Raw genomic sequence first — 20,628 nt, forward strand, 5'->3', positions numbered from 1 at the left:
GAGCTCTAAACAAGCCTTTGCTAAAGTCCTATTGGCATTTAGGTTAACAATTATCTTTTTACAAGTTCTTAAGATGTGCTGCAAGTAACAGCACCCCCTAGTTAACAGAGAGCTAATTGATGCCAGAAGGATAAGGGATGGGATTCTGGGATGTTACTATTAAAAAGAAATCCCTCAATCAGTCTAACTTTGCTCTGAATGACAGGCTAAGAAAAGAGATTTTGAGGACTGTCTTGTAAAGAAGGTGCTGCCTGTGACAGCAATGGGAAACCTCTTGAAATCCTAGGCAGCCCAGTGAAGTGGGGAACCAAAACCAATGGAAACATCAGTCAATTACACCTACAAAAAAAGAGAACTTGAACTCAAGAAAGGGATTTCCCATTAAAAATTCAGGCTGTAGGCACAACAGAGCTCTAGCTGTCACGTTTATGTGGGTAGCCACTTTAATCAACCTTTTTAACATGTATTTTGTGTGTCTGTATTAGAAATATTAATTCTTCCTACCTGCTTTCTGAAAAGCTCTTTCAATTGAGACACTGCCTCCTCTGCAATGTCTTCTCTCAAGAGTCAAAAGTCAATGCCCTGGAACTACAAGAATCTAGACTAAAAAATCATCTTCCACTTAATGCTTCTGTATAAACAGAGGAACTTCATCTCAACTGAGAAAACAGCAATTCTTGAACTTCAGTGTATGGTAGCATAAATTTCTTACTCAGCTGAAGATTTATCAGCTCTTAAAGCCAATAAACTGTCTTCCTCAATTCACTCCTTTGTTTCATCATCCTCAGAAAACACAGCTTCTTTCAATTTTTATAATTTTTTTCTGAGGGGTCTTAATTTATGCCAAGAAAAACACTGTCTGTTCAGTGGCATCATTAGACTCACATGATTTCTTGTGGTGCGTGTGAAGTTTTTGGTCTCCTGCATCCTAAACGATCCTTACAGTGTAAAAGAAATCAATACAAACAGCTGCTTTATTCTGTGCTCTGATAACTGAGGGAAACCAACCCTCAATGAAGAAGTCATCTTTCACTTGGGAGAAAGTAAATGGACAACTATGTACATGAATAAAATTAGCAGATGAGGCACTGATTTCCTCACCAAGGCACGTGTGGGACAGAGCAAAAGTTTTCATAAGCACAGCTCTGTCTTTTCTCGTGGATTAATGAAAGATAAGGCTCTTCATCTGCTTAACTTCATTGCCACAAATACTTTGTAGATAAGAAGACAGCAGCATAAGGAAATACAGGTTCAGATTTCTTTTTGGTTTCTGAATTCACGTGTAGGATGTGTTGATAGCAAGCTCAAAACTTCCATCCAGCCACAAAGTCACAGAAAATGGGATAAGAGCCAGGTATCAACCATATAGCAAACAGCTTGGTGATGATATCCATTTGCAGCCTGATAAATAGGTTCATAAAGACCTGCAAGAAGTTTGCAGGCTTTAAATAAAAATACTGGGGAATCACTTCCATGCCTCACTACACTACCTGTCTAGTGGCAGTGAGCAAACTGGAAAAAAAGTGAAAGGGAAAAAGGTGAAAAGTGGGAGCACAATGGGAGAAGTCAAACCATTACTTTCTTAGGAGACCAAATGTGACAGGCAAGGAAAAAAAAGTAGTGTTCTCTTTTCATCTCTTTTGAGCTAAGGGCCACACAAGAAATTAGGGGAATAGACCCAAACTTATCTGAGCAGATGTAAGAAACACAAGAAAATAGGAGGATACACTCAAACATAGCTCCAATATCCTGTTGCCACAGAAGAATGTTTCTCATACACATCTCAACCTCTTTTTTTTGGCATGCTTTGGATCTGATCCAAAAGTCTGACACAGCCACTAGAAATGGTTATTGGATTAAATTCTTAGACAGCACAGAAAATAGCAGGCTAAAGAATCTTAGCAGACTTTCCAAGAGTATTCATTCATCTCTGGCTTGGGAAAAGCTTGTGAAGTGTTAGACTGAAAGAGAATTTTGCCAGGAAATCTGGGTTTGCACCACAAGAGCAGCTGCCTATAATAGTATTGCCCAGAGAGGTATTGAACAGGTGCTAGAACCAAAAAAAAAATTACAAGTAAACAAAACAATAAACCAAAATTGCCTAGTGCCCTCTAAGTAAGTTTCTTCATCATGTGTAACAAAGCAACAACTCAGAGGAACTTCTGAAAGACATAAATGTCAACCCAGCACCCTGCTCAGGCTGACCTTTACAAAAGAGTTTTTCATTTTCACATTTTCCTATTTCTATAGCAATAGAGAACTCCTTTGAAAACCTCCTCCTGGAGACTGCTGGAGAAGCACAAGCCCTGGGAAAAGAACAAGATTGCCCAATAACCCCGGCACTCATGAATTTCCAAATGTGCCCTGTCACTTGTGAGCTCTGCCAGGGAAAAGGAGCCTCCCCCTGCTTGTCCCAGCCTCCACATCTGCCAGGCATCTCGGCACGGCTGAGCAGCTCCACCCCAGGAAGAATCTGCTCCAGTGACTCCTGTTTCTCCACAATTGCTGGCAAAGGGGGAAACAATGACAGCTTTCAAAATTCCCATGGCAACAGCTCCTTCTCTCTGCAAACTCCAGAGGCAGCCCCAGCACTGCACAAAGCAGCAGCACACGGGCGATTTGCAGCCAGGTAGCAACTGCTCCTCTTTCATAAAACATTCACCAGCACAAACCACTGGCCACAGCTGGGCAGTAACACCGAACTCAGGCACCTAATTGCTGCTCCAGCATGGATCCTTCTGTGTTCCTATCTTTGCAATAATGGGCTTACCTAAAATGTTGGAAATTAGGTTTTTAAGGTCAATGGGAGACCTTTAAAATCCCTCCAAATAGAACCAAGGTCATGACTACTTGTGGTCATTGACATTACAGCAATTTTTGTAAGTACAGAGGTATTAATCCCAGGAGCCTGACAATTTCCATTTTAGTAATGACATTCTAAATGCCTAAAACTTTTAGTGAAGTTTAATATTCCTCACTCCATGTACTGATCTGTTCTGTGCTGTTCTTAACCATTGTTAAATGGTTCTTTCATTTCACTGTGGAATTGGCTGACCACGTTTCAGCTGTGCATGGAGTGAACTCTGTATATTGTAACGTAATTACTCTCAGGGGATCCTAGGTAGTTGGAAAATGTTCTTATTTGATTTTGGATTTTTTTTTTTCCTTTAAAGCAGCTACGTCTTGCAAAAGCAGCCAATTATTTCTCTCCCTGGAATGAATAAAATAAAAAAAAATAATTACACCATACCATGATTAATTGAATTTTAAAAGGGAAAAGGTCCACTATAAAAACACCTACTGTATAAGTAATGATGTTACTTGGGTTGAATAAATATTTAAATAAGCTTGAAGAAGATTACAACAGTATTTATACTTATTTATTTCATGCACAGTTGGATGTCAGCATCCTGACATTTATATTAAGAGGATATATGCAGTGTAATTCATAATCACCAGGTACAGTTCTACAGAATAACTGATATGAATCAAATTTCATGATTGTTTAAGTGACTGCAAAAAACTGAGCTCTGGAATTGATTCCCTGTAGGTAGGATTTGAACGAAAATCTGTAGAAATTTTTTCAAATTTAAATGCTTCTGATGGGTGGCAAGAAATGTCTCATCTGGGACGTGTATTTGGCTGGAAAAAGGTGTCCTCGGCACAGTTACCAGCACCAGCATGGGCATCTAATCTCTATATCATGCTAAATATTTTCTTCTTTGAAGTGATAAAAATCCAGCTGTCAAGTAGTGCTTGATCTGACCCAGTGCCTGGGCAAAGCTAATCAAAAGTAAGCCTTATAGGTTCCCCTGCTTAAATCCACCCACCCAAATAAGCACAAGTGAGAATTTTTATGAGGTAAAAGAGACTCTGCTGTCACAGCCCAATGTTAATTGGCACAAAGGTTTGAGAATACCTTCGTTTTACTGAGCTGCTTTGATTTCAAGACTTCTGAGCTGAATTTTCTTGCTTCTTTATAATCCTGTCTTAACTATCACTGAGTTTGAAGTGAGAAAGGAGCTTAGACAGATCTATATCGGGGTTCATTCATGCCAGACTGTTGCATTTCCATCTGAAACATGGTTTGAAAAAAATTCCAATTTAGGGCAGGAGTAGCAGGGGGAGCACAGGGAATGCTAATCCCCTGTTCAGCTCTTGTGGGAGCAACAGGTGATAATTAGTCATTGGCCATCATGTCAACAACCTCTTCTTTTCTTCTCTGACTGGGAAAAAAACCCATAAAAATAATTCTCACCCCTTTCCCCCCCATCTTTGGGTTTGTACAGCTGATGCAATGATTTAGGCAGTGACCTGAGGCCTTTGCAGGAGCATCTCCCAGGACACTCACATCCCAGCTGCTGTGGGAAGTAGGCACATTCAAAATTCAGCAGGGAAATAAACCTCAACAATGAAAGAAGATGCAGTTTGGGCTTATTTCCATCTCCCAGTTTTACTCCACATCAGTTCAAAGGCCTGGATGTCCTGCATTTTCACCACTGAAAACATTATCATCATCAAGACAGCAGAATGGAAGCCACCATGGGGCTCCACTTCTACTGAAAAACAAAACCCAAGATGTAGAAACACACAAACCACCAAATTAATATGGCACTGCAATACGGACAGGAGGAAATGTTGCTGAAAACCAACACATGATTTGCAGATTACTTGGAAAACTGTCAGAGATGGACAAAGCAGCTCATTTCACACGTAGCACTCAGTTTCAAGAGTTATCTTGTTTCTCTCTTCTGCACTGGCAGTCTCATATAGACATCCTATGTCATAAAATCCCTTGCAATTAAAAACAAGCTAATGACACTTCACCCGATCCTCACACGTATGACTAATCACTGCAAGACTGAAAACATCTCCAGGAGTAAGAATAGGATTTCTGATTTTCATAAAATTACTTCCAGTGGGATTTATATATTATTTTTTTTAAACTCGAAGTATTTGATGAAAAGAGTTTAGGAGTTCACACTTCATAGCATTTACCATCTAGCTTTCAGTTAGTTCCACTTTTTATTTATGTGCTGAAAGGCATAGATTTTCTTTCTCCTTATTTTATAGAACTGCCTTTACTGACAAAAATAAAAGATCCCCATTCTGCTGGCCTTGCTTATCAAATTAGAGCCAAGTGTAATAAACTGGCTGTTTGACAAAGATTTTAACAGGGTATCCTAACACAGTCCTTTTCATAATCTTATAATCCGCTAATATGTTTCTCCCAATATTTTCTCAAAAACTTATTTAAGCCATAAAGCCTTGCAAAGATCACCCACATATTACAAACCACAGTACAAGAACTTGAATATTATTTTACATTTTTCTAAGCATACATGCAGCTTTTGCAGTGTCTAGTAAATATTATGTCTTGTCACAGATAACCAGCCATTCAACTAATTGGAGATTTCTATTAAGATTTCTCCCAAATTCCCCCTTCCAGTAGCATTTTTTCATCCTAATTCATCTCCCTGAAAATGAAGTCCATTTTCTCTGTATTATCAATTTCTGTAGGAGATACTGGTATCATTTTGAACTGAACAAGCAAAGAAAAAGTTTTAAGTCTGCAGAATTTATTTATACTGCAAGGTCTTGAAATTGCCTTCTTAAGCCATTGAAGACAAAACTCTCAATCTATTTTAATGCTGTGGAATATATATTCCTCTTTTCCATCAGTTGGCTTTGCTTTAAGATACATATTCAGTAAAAAAAAACCAACAGGAATGACTGAATATAAGGAGAGAAACTATCAAAGGAGGAACTTCATTTAAAATAATTGATAATGCATTTCCTAGATATATAAAAGGATGAGGTATTTAGTTCTTAATCAGAGCATCAAACACAGAAAACCTCATTCCACATTCACACAGGTTTGTTCACGAGTCCCCTGTGCCCCAAGAGATAATGTGAGCACACAGCTAACCCAATGTGCTTCCACTGGCTCTGTCCATGACTTCCATCCACTGCAGCAGTTCTACATCATACCTGTGTCAACCCCATCAACACTCATTAATCTAACAGCAGCCTTCTCCTGAATCCAACCTTCACTATTTTAAAGGTAACTGTTATCTCATGAATCAAAATCCTTGTCTGGAGATCTGCGTGTAGTAAAATTCCACTTATGGAAGTTGCCTGCGGGAAGTGCTTTTTCCTTTATCTCTCCTTTTTGTCAGAGAAGATGGACCCAGTTCCTGGCAGTTCAATCTCTCTGCCATTGAAGTCTACAGCCTTAACAGCTTCGTACAAACCATGTGGAGTTTCAACTCAGAGGTTTGGGTTTTTGCCCACCTCCACACAGAGGAGGCAGTGAAATACTCCTAGAGCACATCCTGACGTGGTCTGCAGCCCAGCCTCCTGTACAGCAATCCCTAGCAGCATACAGTGGCAGATTGCACAGGTTTAAATCACACCAGGAAGCAGCCAGGACAGGTGGCTGCAAAAATATAGGCTTCCAGGGAGCCAAAACCTGATTTTTAGGAACTGGTTTATTTTAAGAACCAAGCTTTTCCTGTCCCCTGGGCATGCAGCTTGCTTGAGGAACACCTCTCAGAAGCACTGGCTGGCAGGTCACAGTCAGATTGTTTCCAGCACTTTGGGTTAAAAACCATACAGGAATGGCCTTTATATTTTCATTGATTAAAAGTAATTTCCCTTTCATTTAGGGAGACAACGTGTATGCATCAAGATAATGTGATCTGGAGTCTAAAAAAGTCAGCAATAGATCCTTTTGTGAAAGCAAGTCCTGTGGAGACAGGGCACAATTATTCAAAAAGTGTTTGTGGGAGAGACTGGGCAGTGTAACTGGCTGGAGAGCTCTGTCTTGCTATGGATGGAAGGAAGAAAGATGTGTGAAGGCAAGAAAATTGAGGAGTGATGAGAAGAGATAATGAGACCCATGAGATAATCACCTCCAGCTTCAGCTGGACTGACTTGGGCTGAAGAGAAGCAGAAAGCAGAACTGCCACAGCTGGGAAACACAAGTGATTCCCACAAACACTGTTTTTCTTCTTCCAGATTTGGCAGAAAAGGTCTCTTCTACCAAGTGCAAGAGTCTGAATGGCTGCTCCCTGCTCCACAGCATCACTGCTCCCCCAGTGTGGGTAGATTCTGCCAGCAGCACATTACCATAGGATTTATTCAGGCAAATTCTCCACCAGCAAGAGGTCACAGAAGTCACAGTCCCACAGAAATGATACAAGGCTGTGTCCATACATGGCCATTGGCATGAGGGGGTGGATTTGCTTTCCCCAGCCAAGCCGGAGGATGTTGATAAGGGTACAAGGCTTTTCCAGGGACAATAGAAGATTGTTATTTTTATTTTCTAAAGGCTTCAACTATACAAAACCTAGAGAGTGATTTAACAAACACAGCAGGTTTCTAAGAGCCAAGCAGTGCCCCAAAAATGCTTTTAGATAAAGGTATTAAAGTTCAGTGACTTGCAAAATATGGATAGATTATTTAACCTGCACTTCTACAGCGGAGCTACAAAATATTTTTGAGCTTAAAATTGAAAACATATAAAACCAACAATCACACCCCAAAGATATTGAAACACCTCATTAAAAAGGCTGAGACAGTTGTGAATGCAAAAGCATCCTGCCTTGCCTGCAGAACCACCCCAAGTCTTCCACTCACACAGACCCAACACTCACAGGCAGGCAGCACCCTCCTGCACTGCAAGAATAACCTGCTCCAGAGAGCTGGAGCCTTCCAGTCAGACAAAAACACATGGCTCAGACCAGGCTACCATACACAGAGTGAGCTGTGTCTTGAAATGGATGAAGCACATCTACAAACCCTGGTTTGGACCCCACTCTCTGCTTCCTGAATCCCCTGGATGCCTCAGGATAGACAATGGTTTTCTCTTCTCCCTTACAGTGGTGGAGGGAGCAATAACCTCTGGCCTTACAAAGGTGCTACAAATAAGGACATCTTGGACATTCCCTCAATGAAAAGAATGTTAAACATAACAAGCCACTGTCAGCTCAGTGTGATTTTTACGCACCAGACCCTACTTCAAAATGCAATGGTAAGAAACAAGAGGTTTTTTTCTAGTGAAAAAGCAGACTGGAAACAGAAGTAATGGATGCACTAAAGATCTTTAAAACAGCATTATTGCAGTGTTCTGGGTTAATCAGGCCCATACGGTTTGGTACAAAATTAATCATCTACAACTGAAGTAATAAAGTCGCACTTGGAGGCCGCATCTCTGCTTGGCACAGGCCCAGGAATGCACACCATGGCAGACTGCTGAAAAACCATGGGGAAGGAACAGAAATAGTCCTCTTCCCTACCCAAGTGCCTCAGGCGTTCTCTCCATCACACCAAACAAGGAGGGTCAACATGTCCCATCAGAATTGCCCTGGATTTACTGCGGGTACAGGACAGACCCCTGTGCTCCTTCAGTCATGTGGCAACTAAGAGTTTCAGTACAATAATATATATACCATTGATAATAATATATCCATTTTTCACCACAATTAGCTTTATTTGCTCTAAATTCTTGTTCCCCAAAGACACATTAGATAGTAAAACACATGACTGGTCTAAAATAAATGGTTAACTCTAAATGACTGGATAATTTTCTCGTTGACAGTGAAACAGATGCAAACTACATAAAGTTAAATAGTAATGACTCTTCTGTAAAACTTCTAGCAGATGAATATAGATGCTGTTAATTGCTATTAATTCCAGCTCAGTTTTAATTTGTGGCATAGGCAGTTGCAGTACTTTTCACCAAAAGTGCATCAAACTCAAGACATGCTCTGTTTCCTATTAACGTCATCTCTGGCAGAGCTGGGGGCACACACAGACTGGAGGCATCTGTTACACACTGAACAGGGCACAGAGTGGTCCTCCCTTCAGGAGCCAGGGCACAGGGGTAGGCTGCTGAGGGAGAAAAAACAGGTTTTGATCTCACTGTGCCTCTTATCCCCTTTCAGCTCCACTGAGGATGCTGGAACACCTTTATTTTGCCTGTTGGGAATGTCAGGAGGACAAGACTGCTCTCGGATTTTCATACCGGTAACAAAATATTTGGAAGCAGAGGGGAGAGTATTCATGCTTTTTTCTTTTCTTCTTCTCATCATGAGCAGGACTAGACACAGGCTGGTCCCAGCTCTACACAGTAATTTAAAATCAATATAATCACAGTGAACTTTGTCACCTCTGCTTCAGCTGAGTAGGTTTTTCATTTGGGTCTCTTGCCATTTTTCTCCTGAAAATAAGTTCTTCAGTTTCTAGTCTGCCTTGAAATGAAATAAAGCCACCCTTGGCTTCAACACAGCACGTGAGCAGTCTCTCAAGACATGCAAGACACAGAGCAAACTTCCATCAGCTGCACATTGCTACATTCAAACACGATGATTTCCATTAAATATTTAGGACTCAAATATGTATATCCAGTCAATTACATTGAACATTACTTATTCTCCAGGGAATTCTTGCTCTCCCTCAGTACAGGAGAGAGGATCAAAGAGCGTCTCCTGTACTTAATAATAACACAGCAACACCTATAAAGAAAATAATTCCCATTAGATGCAAAGACATTGGAAGCAAATATACATGTTTAGTGCAAAAGAAAACTGCAAGATCTTTTTGGGAGCCAATATTAACAAGTGCTCATCTCTGCCCCAGGAAGCTTGAAGTGTCGGCTCCAAGAGAGAGTAAAAAATGTGTGTGTGAGGGGAGGGAAAGGTCAATGATGTAGGAGACCTTTTCCACAGCTGTACCTTCACACTCTGGAATACAGGCAGCTGGCAAGTCTGCCAGGCTGCAGAGCAATGCCCCAGGAATGGAACAGTCATCAGTACCAGAAATTCCCACCAGCAGACCAGAGATGTAGGTCCTACTGGGAAGATTTACAGTTCGCATTTTGTACCAGAGAAATCACCAGCTAGACTCTGCTAATCGTGTTATCATGCTCAGTAATTCATACGGCTCTCCCACAGCAAAACCTTTTTATTACAGAATTTCAAAAACCAATACTTGAATTTTAAACTTTAATATGAACTTACATTTTAAAACATTAAATTATCCAGTGAAGCGGACGTGAATGTGAAAAAAGGCCATTTCCTCCATCATTTCATTAAATTTGAAAGTACTTATTTATTTTAATAAGTAGAGATGTCCATATGCCAGGAAATTAACATCAAAGAATGTTAAATATGCCCAGTATCACTTAAAAGCCTATGGAGCATTATGCATTTTCAGAAATAGCATAACTCAGCAAAACTACTTTCCCAGTAGTTACTTTTTATTACAGTTTCCAATAGTACTTTGGGGGGGAAAAGCTGAAAATGTTTACCATACTCTGTACTCCTGTTCATACTGAAATCATAAGATGCAATGCTGAATGATGAGTTCAGGTGCCACACCACAACACCTTCCCTCATTTAAGGTCTTCTGCTAACACCAAACAGATGGTTGCCTACAAATCCCTCTTCCAAGGGTTCCTGTGCAGACCTCCTCCATTGGCACGTCTGATCAGGGCATCAAATGGAAAGGCTGCACTTGGACTATTTCCTTTGAACAGTTATACTTCACTTAGCACAACAGGATAGAATTATGACTAATATTTTGATCACTTGAACCACCCAGACATTTTTCAGCCTTCAGAACCCATCTGCCACACTCACAGAAGTAGAACTTTACTGGCTTGCGTTCTGAAAAGCTACTTGGGAGCACTGGCCATTTTGAATAGGGGCCCATCGTGGATTAGCCTAATTTCCTGAAGAAACAGGCTTATGTATCTGAGCCTTCTACTGCATCTGGGCTACCAACTCCCCTTCCCTCCCACCACAAACTCAAATTTGCAGGGTAACTCTGACCCAAACTGAGGGGTGACCTTACAGATACATCACAGCCACTGGTTTAGTGATGCACAAGCACCAACACAGGGAACAGTGGCACACAGCACAACTGGAGGCCATGAAATAAGCTCAGAGCTTCTTAGGCACTGGAGACTTTTCACAGGAATATGAAGCACTTAACTGTTCACAGAGCTGCACAACTCTGTGTTTTAGCAGAGAAAAGGAAGCTCTTAGTGCCTTCCCCAACTCATAGTCTTCACCTCACTGCACTCTGCTTCAGCCATCCATGCATTTAACACCAAGCCACCTCTCAGATGACTTGCACAAATTTAAGGTAGAGGTAACTTTTCTGTGTTTGCACTGAGAGCAATTATGTCCCTCAGGCATCTGGGGAGCCCTTGTGCAACATAAGCAGTAACTGAGCTACGTGCACTGAGCCCTTCTTTACAAAAGTCACATCCAGTTCTCTGCAAACACCTTCACAGAGCAGATCCCCTTCCTCAGAGATCAGCATAGGCTAATCGTGTATCATGAAGATAAGTGGTCTCAATTTCATGTCTCCAGCAACAGAAATATAAATTAAAAACACGATCTGAAGTGCCACAGAAGCTTCCAAGTTGGAATCTGTCTGAAAAGTTCACATCACCTCTGGGTAGGAGCAGACTAGCATCTGGCATGTAAAATGAATTTTCATACCCCAAGGGGCCACAGAAGGCTCCAGCAGCAGCCTGAGCCACACCACCACGGCTCAGGAGCAAAAGACAGCATGTAAAACTGAACATGAAGTGATCTCAACTCTCCGTGACTTCACTGCTGTGCTACCTCTGGGTAAAGCTTATTTCTGTACTTGGGAAATACATTCACACAAACACAAAGCAAATCACACCACTTTCTCTTCTTCATTCCGAGCCCATCTATTCAGTGGTTTGTTTGTCCAGGAGCTTGACACACAGGATGGGCCCCAGGGCTCAAGGACCAGATGATGTGAAATACAGCAGAGGGGCCCTGGGAGGTCCAACCCAGCACAGAGCAAAAGCAAATGATCAACATTTAAGGGACTTTTGTCACCTCAGTTCTAGCTGTGAGTGTATTATGGGGAGCCTGGACACATAGGAAACATTTGTTTCACTATTCCAGGTAAGGAAAGCAACAGAAACTGTCATCACATGCCAACACTCATCACCTTCAGGCATTCAGCTGCAGGGACTGTTCCTCTTTTGTTCATTTCTGAGGAAATTTATACACCCAGACAGCTCAGAAAACCTCTCAAGAGAGTCAGAAATCAAGAACCCCACGTGGAACAGCTCCTCCTCCACTTTCTTCCAGCAGCACACCTTAGATGTTGACCCGAATGCTTTAATTTACATCAAGCTAAAAAAAGCAGCACGGGCCAGCATCAGAGAGCTCAGTTCAGGCACTCTGGGGTGATGAGCCATGGCACCCAGCCTCCCTGCGCCCTCCTGGTCTCCACAGCTGTGCTCACAGCGTGAGCTTCCCTCTCAGCAGCTGTGCTAAGGAGGGCTGTGCAGCTGTGTACGTGCCTGCAGGGCTGGAACCCTACAGAGAAAACGTGGAGTGACGCTGCATTCACCCAGGGATGCGGGGGACAGGGTTTACTTCAGCCATGGCCACAACAGACTGGCTTAGGTTACACCTGGCAGGTACTGCTTGCAAGAAAACAGGCAGGATGGAGATGGAGGAAGAGGGAAGGTCTAATACTCATGGCAGCAAAGACTCCTCTGGTGGAAGAGTTACTGCTGGCCAAGTGTTAGATATTTTTAAAGGAGTTGTGTGCTTCAAATGTATCTCACCCTACTGAGAGTTCAAGCACAGGGGCTCCATGAGTAAGCAGCACCCACCAGCCCTTACTATGGCAGGTCAAGTGCCAATCTTTCTATGTCTGGAACAGGGACAAAGGGTTCCTAATGCTTCACAAATGAAACCACTTCTCTCACTAATTATCCTGAAAATATTATCATCCCACTCCTCTCACAACTGGGCAGTGTAAAGAGATGGGATTGGGTGGGAACATACACTTATGAAACATTAATTCAGGGTTCAGTTGAATTAAACCCACTTGCTTTCCCAGCTTTACAAAAACAGAAGCTTGATACTCAGGTTCTCAGTGAGGCTTGACATTATTTTTACACTGCAGAGCAACATACCTCTTCAATAAATCATTCCAGTGCCAATAGCTTCCCTCAGACAGAAAGGCTACAGAGATGACCCTTGAAAGTTCAGAGGAGAGTTGAAAACATTTCCAGAAAATCACTCAAGTGCTGCTTAAGGATGTAATTTATATGCACAGCTCCGCACTCCATTGCAGGATTTCATATTTATTTAATTTGACAAGTTAAAAGTGTGCCCATCCAACTCTTTGGGCACATACAATCTTTAAAAAAAACTTTGTAACTTAAAGCCAAATGTTCTGGGTATTGAATAGGAAAAGCATGTGATCTTCCTCAAACCCACTGGAAAGAACCGAAAGCATCAAACAGACTAAGAGCTTCAACAAAGCACCAGCACAGGGAGAAATCAGGTTTACTGATGAAGAAAGAATTAAGCTCCATAGCCTGATCACCTCCAGAAGACCTTCTGTTAGCTCAGGAGCTTCACAACAGCTGTGCTACCAACATGGTCTCCCCAAAGGAGGCGGTCTCCCAGGCAACCAAGGTGTCTCCAATCAGCACCTGATAAGGTGGGATGCGTGGCCTCAGAGACAGCACAGCCCTGGGACTGGCAATTTCCCTCTCTGCTGTGGGGTGCATGCTGGAGTCACTCACACTGCCCTGTCCCTCAGGCCCCACCTGCAAGCACCTCCAGCTCAGAGCCCCTGTAAGAATCAGAGCTCCTGCAGCTGCTAAACACTCATTCTGCACTCCCACAGGATCTGCATGGGACTCCTTTCTCCAGCAGACGTGTGCCTTTTGACACAGAACGAACACGTGGCACCTGCATCCCAGGGCAGCCCTGCCCAGCCCTGTCCCTCTCACTCCTCCCCTGAAGGGAGCCCAGCGTGGCTGATCTGCTCCTTCTGCAGCCAGGGGCTGCTCGTCAAGGGTCACAATGATTAAAAACCCTAAATCTGCAATACCACATTCTGCAAGATGGAGACACTTCTTAGGAAAGAGGAGAGATGGGGCAATTCCTGGGGCAGGGATACTGAAAAAAAAGATTATCTTCTGAGCAGTGACTGGAAAGACAGAAAGAAGCCATCTGACATAACAAAAATAATGGAAATAATTCTACATCTACTGCATAGACTGCAGTGCTGGCCTGGCTCAGCCATTTCATACAAAGACTCTGCTTATATCCTACAACTAGAATTCTCATTCATTCCTTGATTATTTCATGCTTGGACTATTGCAATAATGTTTGTGCCAAGCTACTTTTTTTTTTTTTTTAACCACACACTACAAGGCTATTCAGAGCTTCCGTGCTTGCTTTGTTTCTCACTCAAGTATCCTTGCTGTTCACATACTTTTTTCCTCACTGTTATTCTCCTATATGTGTTCAGTTACATATGAAATCAAGATTGGAAATTCAATATATCACTGCAATCATTCAAGGACCTCAAAAACAGCAGACTCAAACTTTCTGAGTATTCTCCAGTCCATTTGCTGAGTCTGTATCACAGCTGCTACCCAAATAATCCATCTTTCTTTTGCCTGCTTAAAATATATGCATTTCACATGTTCTTATGTCTGAAGAACTTAAAATATTTTGCCCTGTTGCTTATTTCAGTGCCTAGAGATCAACTAAATTGACAACTTTTTTGCTGCACTTTAGCACATTCTCAGTCCTTTGAAACAGTGCACTGGTTGTTGTAATTCCAGAGGTTTTCCACAAATGTCCCAGTGTTCACATTGAAAGAAAATGCAACAAAAAGCACAGTACATTTAAAGAAGTGAGAGGTCTCCCCTCCCCAGCTAAAGCAGCTCTTTGTGCTCCTTCGTGTGAGGGGAGGTCACCACAGTTGGGATTGCAGCAGTGCAAAGTAAAAATGATTGTGACGCACTGCTGGAACAACTGTATCTGAGGCTCTGAAGATTTCACCCATCATCTGTTGCTGTTATTTTATACTTCTGCGCTGTGCTAGGGAAAATAATTCATGAAAGAGTGAAAGTTGAGGGGACTGGTTCCTTGCACATCTCCTATTTCAGCCTCTCAAAGCTGTTCATCTACCATGGCCTATCTGGTAAGAAACAGTAAAAGAAAAAATTCACAACACTCAAAAATCAGAGATTTGCTTTAATGCGCTTAAGCATGAAAACCAATCAAATTCTAGTGAGAACCTTGCCAAAAAAAAAAAAAGGAAAAAAGGGAATTTTACCATATCTGAATCCAACTTTTAAAAATCCAACCAAGCATTTCAGTATAGACTGGATATACCAGGATTGACTATGACAGTACTTGGAATAAACTGCTAGCATGGCACACAAGAAAAGGTGGCAAGAGAGAGAGTAAACAGTATTAATGGTATTCAATAATGAAATCGTGTCTGTGTCTAAGTAGAAACTAAATTACTATCTGAGGTTTCCTTAGCAGATTATTTAGAAACTTGCCAATAGACAAACAAAGTAAATGACAAGACTCTCAATCAGGGCAGTGCTCCCCAGCAGTATGGCTCAGAAAAAATGATAGAGACTACTTGGGCTGCTCCTGGCAAGGCTGGCTCTCCTCAGGGAACTGCTGATGGTAAATACTCAACACAAGCTGATTGTGAGCTCCTGATTCAAGCTGTGGTTAGGAAGATGTATCCTGCTCTCTGGGAATAGATTGTGACACCTCGTTGCTTCATTCTCAGAACAGAAACAACAGATAGTATTTGGTACTGGTTCCTTCACAGGGGCAGGGTAGCTAAGGAAAGATAAAAGGAACTCTCCTTGACGTGCTCTGGGTATGTGCACGTTTAGATGCAGATTCTGCAGGCACAGATGTGCCTCATGCACATCTGTACAGCGTCATGGACATGAAGCTTTATGAACCAGAAACATCAGAATACAAACAATCAAAATATACAGATGGTAATTCCTGTTTATCTGGGAAAACACACAGCAGTTGCTTTAGCTGTGCACGTTCAAAATGAGGGCTCATGCTCAGACAGTAGCAGCAAACTCTCCAGCTATGGTTTCCTGTGCTCCCCTTATGAAAGAATGTAGCATTGATTTCTGGAACAACTGTTCCACTAACAAGATACATATGGAAACGAATGCCTTGCAGCTGGTTCCAGCAGGGTTCACTGAAGACTACTATTCATCTCTGATGAATGCAGATAAAAATATTCAAAGCTCAGTTTACTGATCAGATATTAATGAGAATGGTTTTCCTACTTCTCTCAGCTTAGCTCCTCTTTAGAAAGTCAGCTCAAAAAAGTGAGAAAGTAAGAGAGCCAGAACCTCCCCATTTTGACTATCCTACATTTAAGGGAGATGAGTACTTTTACAGAGGAATGATAACTGAACACATGGTGTGCCAGAGTTTTGGTCAATACCAAGATTTATTATTCTGAGGGACTGAAGGAGTGAAATACTGACCACAGCAAATAGCCCATTAGTTACCTCTCAGTTCAATAAGTCTTGATGCTTTCCTTACTATGTGCTGATTATTTCCTGTCCAATTCACATTAGCAGCTTATTTAATGAGAACAATCTAAGCAAAGAGAGAAATTCACACATTTACAAAGGATATGGCCGAGTTACATTCCATCACAGTTAACACCATTTGCTGTTCTTTCAGGAAATAACCATTACCCATCATTCCTGTTTTAATGCCAGCAATTGCTTTTGAGAAGAACACTCAATTCTTACATTCACCACCGGTTATATTTTAAATAATAGCATCTTAAAGGACAGCAATAAGTGCCTAAGTGTTGTAGGACAAAGCATTCACACACAGATAGTGTCCACTAGCTTGACAGCATGGCCAAAGTTCCTGTTCTTAATGGACACCTTTCCCCACTCTCAGGGTCATCTCTACTCTTGTAAAGCCTATTTTTCTTCTATTAACTTCTAATGTTCACAGCAGCTGCACAGAATCTTGGAGAGAAAGGATTCAACATTTTAGACAGAAAAAACATCAGTAAGGACACGCACAAATAACAGAAGCATCATAAGTGGTGCAAATAATTTCACATAGAATAGGAGAGACTAAAGGTAAAAAGAGGAAAGAGATGCCTTGAATGCACCATAAGATTAAAGGAAAAAAACAACTGTATGAGTTTTTTTACACAGGATTCTTTTTACAAAGCCACACTTAGATAAACATCTAAAAAGAACACATCTACATCCTCAGCCAACCTCTGTTTTTTTGTTCTCTGAGAAGCCCAAATGGTTTTGATTACTCAGAAGAGTATTTCTTGAATGAGTCAGCTCACAACACTGAAGCTGATCAGCAGAACAGTCATCAGGGGAGGAGGGCACACCAGCCCTGCCAGTGCCAGCACCCCAGCTCAGCTGGGAAACTCCAGTGACAAAAGCAGCATCATCTACAGCATCCTGCCCCAGAACAGGGCAGACCCATCCCATCCCATTAATCACAAAAATTAACACTGGGAATAATTATCTTTTACCTGAAGACTCAAAAAGGAGTTTCCTGATTTGGGTAAGCCCCTTCCTACTTCTGGTTTTCCACAATCTCATGCGATGACTGTCACATTAATTTTGCACAGCAGCTTTTCAAAAGAACAGGTATGAGTAGATACAGGTCCTCCAGGCCTACCATCACTTAAGGTACAACCATCTGCATCAGCACCTCACACTGTAATCTCCTCCTAAGGCCCTGACCCTGAAGCTACTCATTTTTTGGGCTACTGCAAGGCAAACTAGGATCTGCTCAGATTACCAGCAAAGTGTTCTGAGCACTGACAGATGCAACACTTGACACTGAGAGGCATCTTTAAAGGTCTGGAATATTATGCTCTGTGAAGAAGCATACGCTACACAAGGGTGGGTCAGTCAGAAAGCCCTGAATCTAGTAGATGTTTCAGTAGCATAGTTCTGTGGGCGTTTGTTTCAAGTATTGCTTTGTTTTTTTTGTTTAAAAACCAGTTTACGTATTAACAAAAATACGTCACACTGATGAAAAAGCACCTGAACTGCTACTATCTGTCACTATGATGGGTACTAGAAACATACTGAGTTCTGTGGCAAGTATAAAGATGTGCTAAAAATAATTTCAAACCTGTCCATTCAGTGGTCAGCCTAACAGAAAAGACGAGTTGGAAAAGCAAAGACTGCAGTAAAACACATTCAGGATCCACATCTGCTCCTTGTGACTGTGCTGTGCCTATTCCACATTTCTGCTGCACTACAAGTAATGTGGCCAGTCCCAGTTTAGGAAGTCTTTGACAAACTCTAAGACACAACCATGTCAAAACTTAGAATAATACTATAAATAACACAATAAATACTTTGCCAAAACATACATGAATACACATGTGCCGAGAATTCCCCCTGGAAATGTCATTTGAGCTTCTTAAAAACCCTAAAAAGAACATCTAGGAGATGTCAGTCTCTGTTCAGTTTTGCTGTTCCTGTTTAAAGACAAGCTAGTCTTCTGTTTTCAGCGTTTGCTCACTTCTGAGTTTGGTTTAAAGAGCTGCTAGCAGAGACTTAATGAAGTTTCTTGTAAAGGGCTGACTGTGTTTCCTGCTGTCTTTTTGACAGAACCCATTCAAAATGGGCCTTTTTCATTTAATTATCTAGTCTTTACTTTTGCAAGTTTGATTTCTGAACTAGAATAAATGTTATAGTCAGAATTGTGTCTGTAGACAGGGTTATTTTACAAAGCTTAAAATCTTTTCCTTGCCTGTGAAAGGAGAAGTGTGGTGCAGCTCTGTGCACAACTGGAGTTCGCATCCACAGGCACCTTTAGGGATGTGGGTACCTGAGGGTTGTTCAACACCTGATCAATGAATGAAATTTCTCCTCTCTAAACTCTTGAGCCTGAGAGAATCAATATGACCAGGCAGCACAGGGTAATGCTATAGATCACTCATAACACTGGAAAATTCCTGATCTCCAGAGCTCACACCAGCCCCTAGACCACTCACCTTCCACAAGAGCTGAGAGCAGCAGAAGGGTTTCCTAAAGGCTACAGAGGAAATAATCTAAAAGCACATTGTAGGACAGATACATCCTGTGGAAGATGGATATTTGAGGGCTCTCTGCAACATGGCTGTGCCCTTTTCCCACCCCCAAGCAGGAAAACCACAACTGGCCACCTGCTTTTGGACCTCTCCACCCCCAATTCAGGATTTACTACAGAAATCTTAAGCCCAAAAATACAAAAGCTCTACAAGCAGGCAGGCACAGCCATAAAAAGGGAGAGACCTATGTTGCTGTAAATCAGTTCTACTCAACTGATATCAACAGAAAGCCCTAGCTCAGCCCAACACACATGGTCTGCTGGGGCTCAGCAGGAGCTGCCACTGGTGGCTGTCAGGGGCTGTCCTGGTCTTGTTTACTCCCTTTGCCAGAGTCCCTTAGAGGAAACTCCAGCCTCACCAGCAGAGCCTCAGCCCAGCAGAGCCTCCTTCCCTGCCCATAATTGCTGGGGCTGGGCCAGCAGCTGTTGTACAAGTAACTGGAGGGGAGCTGGCCTGACCATCTGAGGATAGGGGAGGGAAGCAGCCTACCAGATAATGTCTGTAAAAGAGCTTGGAAACCACTGGCACGGGCTAATTGCTTCCTGCAGAGTGAAGTTTCCCCTCTCTGTAGGCTCATTTGATGCAAACTTCCTAGGCATGTCCAAAACCCTACCCACAGGACAAACTTCAGTACATGAAGTGCTCAGCCAAGCCCTGCTCAGGGTTCCTGGGAAATATTCTGGGGAATGAGGAAGCAAGGAGAAAGAAACAGATAACATGATCATCCTCCTCACTGTGCTCAGCTAGGAACAAACATCTGTCTGGTATCTGGGCTCTGCCACCCACCATTTATTCCCACTTTCAACCTAAACACAGAAGCTCAGCATTTTCATAATCTCTGGTCCCCTCAGTGAGCAAATATGAGCAAAATGGCATCAGATAAGAGAGGCTGAACTGGCTGAAAATCAAAAGTGGTCATTTGTCCTACATTACTGAAATGTTCAGATTTATTTTACTTGCCTGACCCTATTTGCAAATGAGATAGATTGCATTTTGACATCTAATAGAGACAACTTGTGTATATTGATGGAAAAAACCTCTACACTTACCTATAATCATTCATTCCCAATGAAATAAAGTGTCTGAATAAAAGAGGGATGTTGGCAGTCAAAAAGTAACAGTTGCATATTTATATCAGCATTCAGACCTCTTAGAAAGCAGTATTTTTCCTTCAGCTAAAACTAGCCCTGCACAACAACCCTCTTGGACAAGCAACAAATGTCTGAAGTGTATCTCAGATCTTCCAGAAAAGCACACACAAGTTCAATAAAATGCTTGAAATCTTCATAAAAACTTTTTAGATATTGGATATCTTCCACAGAGTTAACACAGCTATTAACACCATTTCTAGAACACAGCAACCAGCAAACCATTCAACCAGCACATCATTCTGAAGTGTATTTTTATTTGTGGTATTTCAAACTTGTGCAGGTACACGAGCTCTTCCATAAGACTTTATAAAAGCAGTGGGACAAACATTAAAATACCCTTCCAGTATCCCATCTTTTCAGCACCACACATCCTGGCTTGATGCACTGAAAAGTCTCATTGTTGTCATTATAGACTATCACAAAAATACATGCACAGAAACAATTAATTGTAAAACTTGTGTTGTTTTTTTGGTTTGTGGTTTTTTGGTTTTTTTTTTCCCTCTGGAGATAT

The 20,628-nt window shown here is 41.8% G+C and overlaps 1 protein-coding gene across 1 annotated transcript in view; it reads right to left on the minus strand.

The window, feature by feature from the left end:
• Window positions 1–20,628, minus strand: part of PTPRG (protein tyrosine phosphatase receptor type G) — a 305,765-nt gene that overhangs the window by 284,221 nt on the left and 916 nt on the right.

This window comes from Geospiza fortis, unplaced genomic scaffold, assembly GCF_000277835.1.
Source record: "Geospiza fortis unplaced genomic scaffold, GeoFor_1.0 scaffold70, whole genome shotgun sequence".
In the NCBI taxonomy this organism is placed as follows: Eukaryota; Metazoa; Chordata; class Aves; order Passeriformes; family Thraupidae; genus Geospiza; species Geospiza fortis.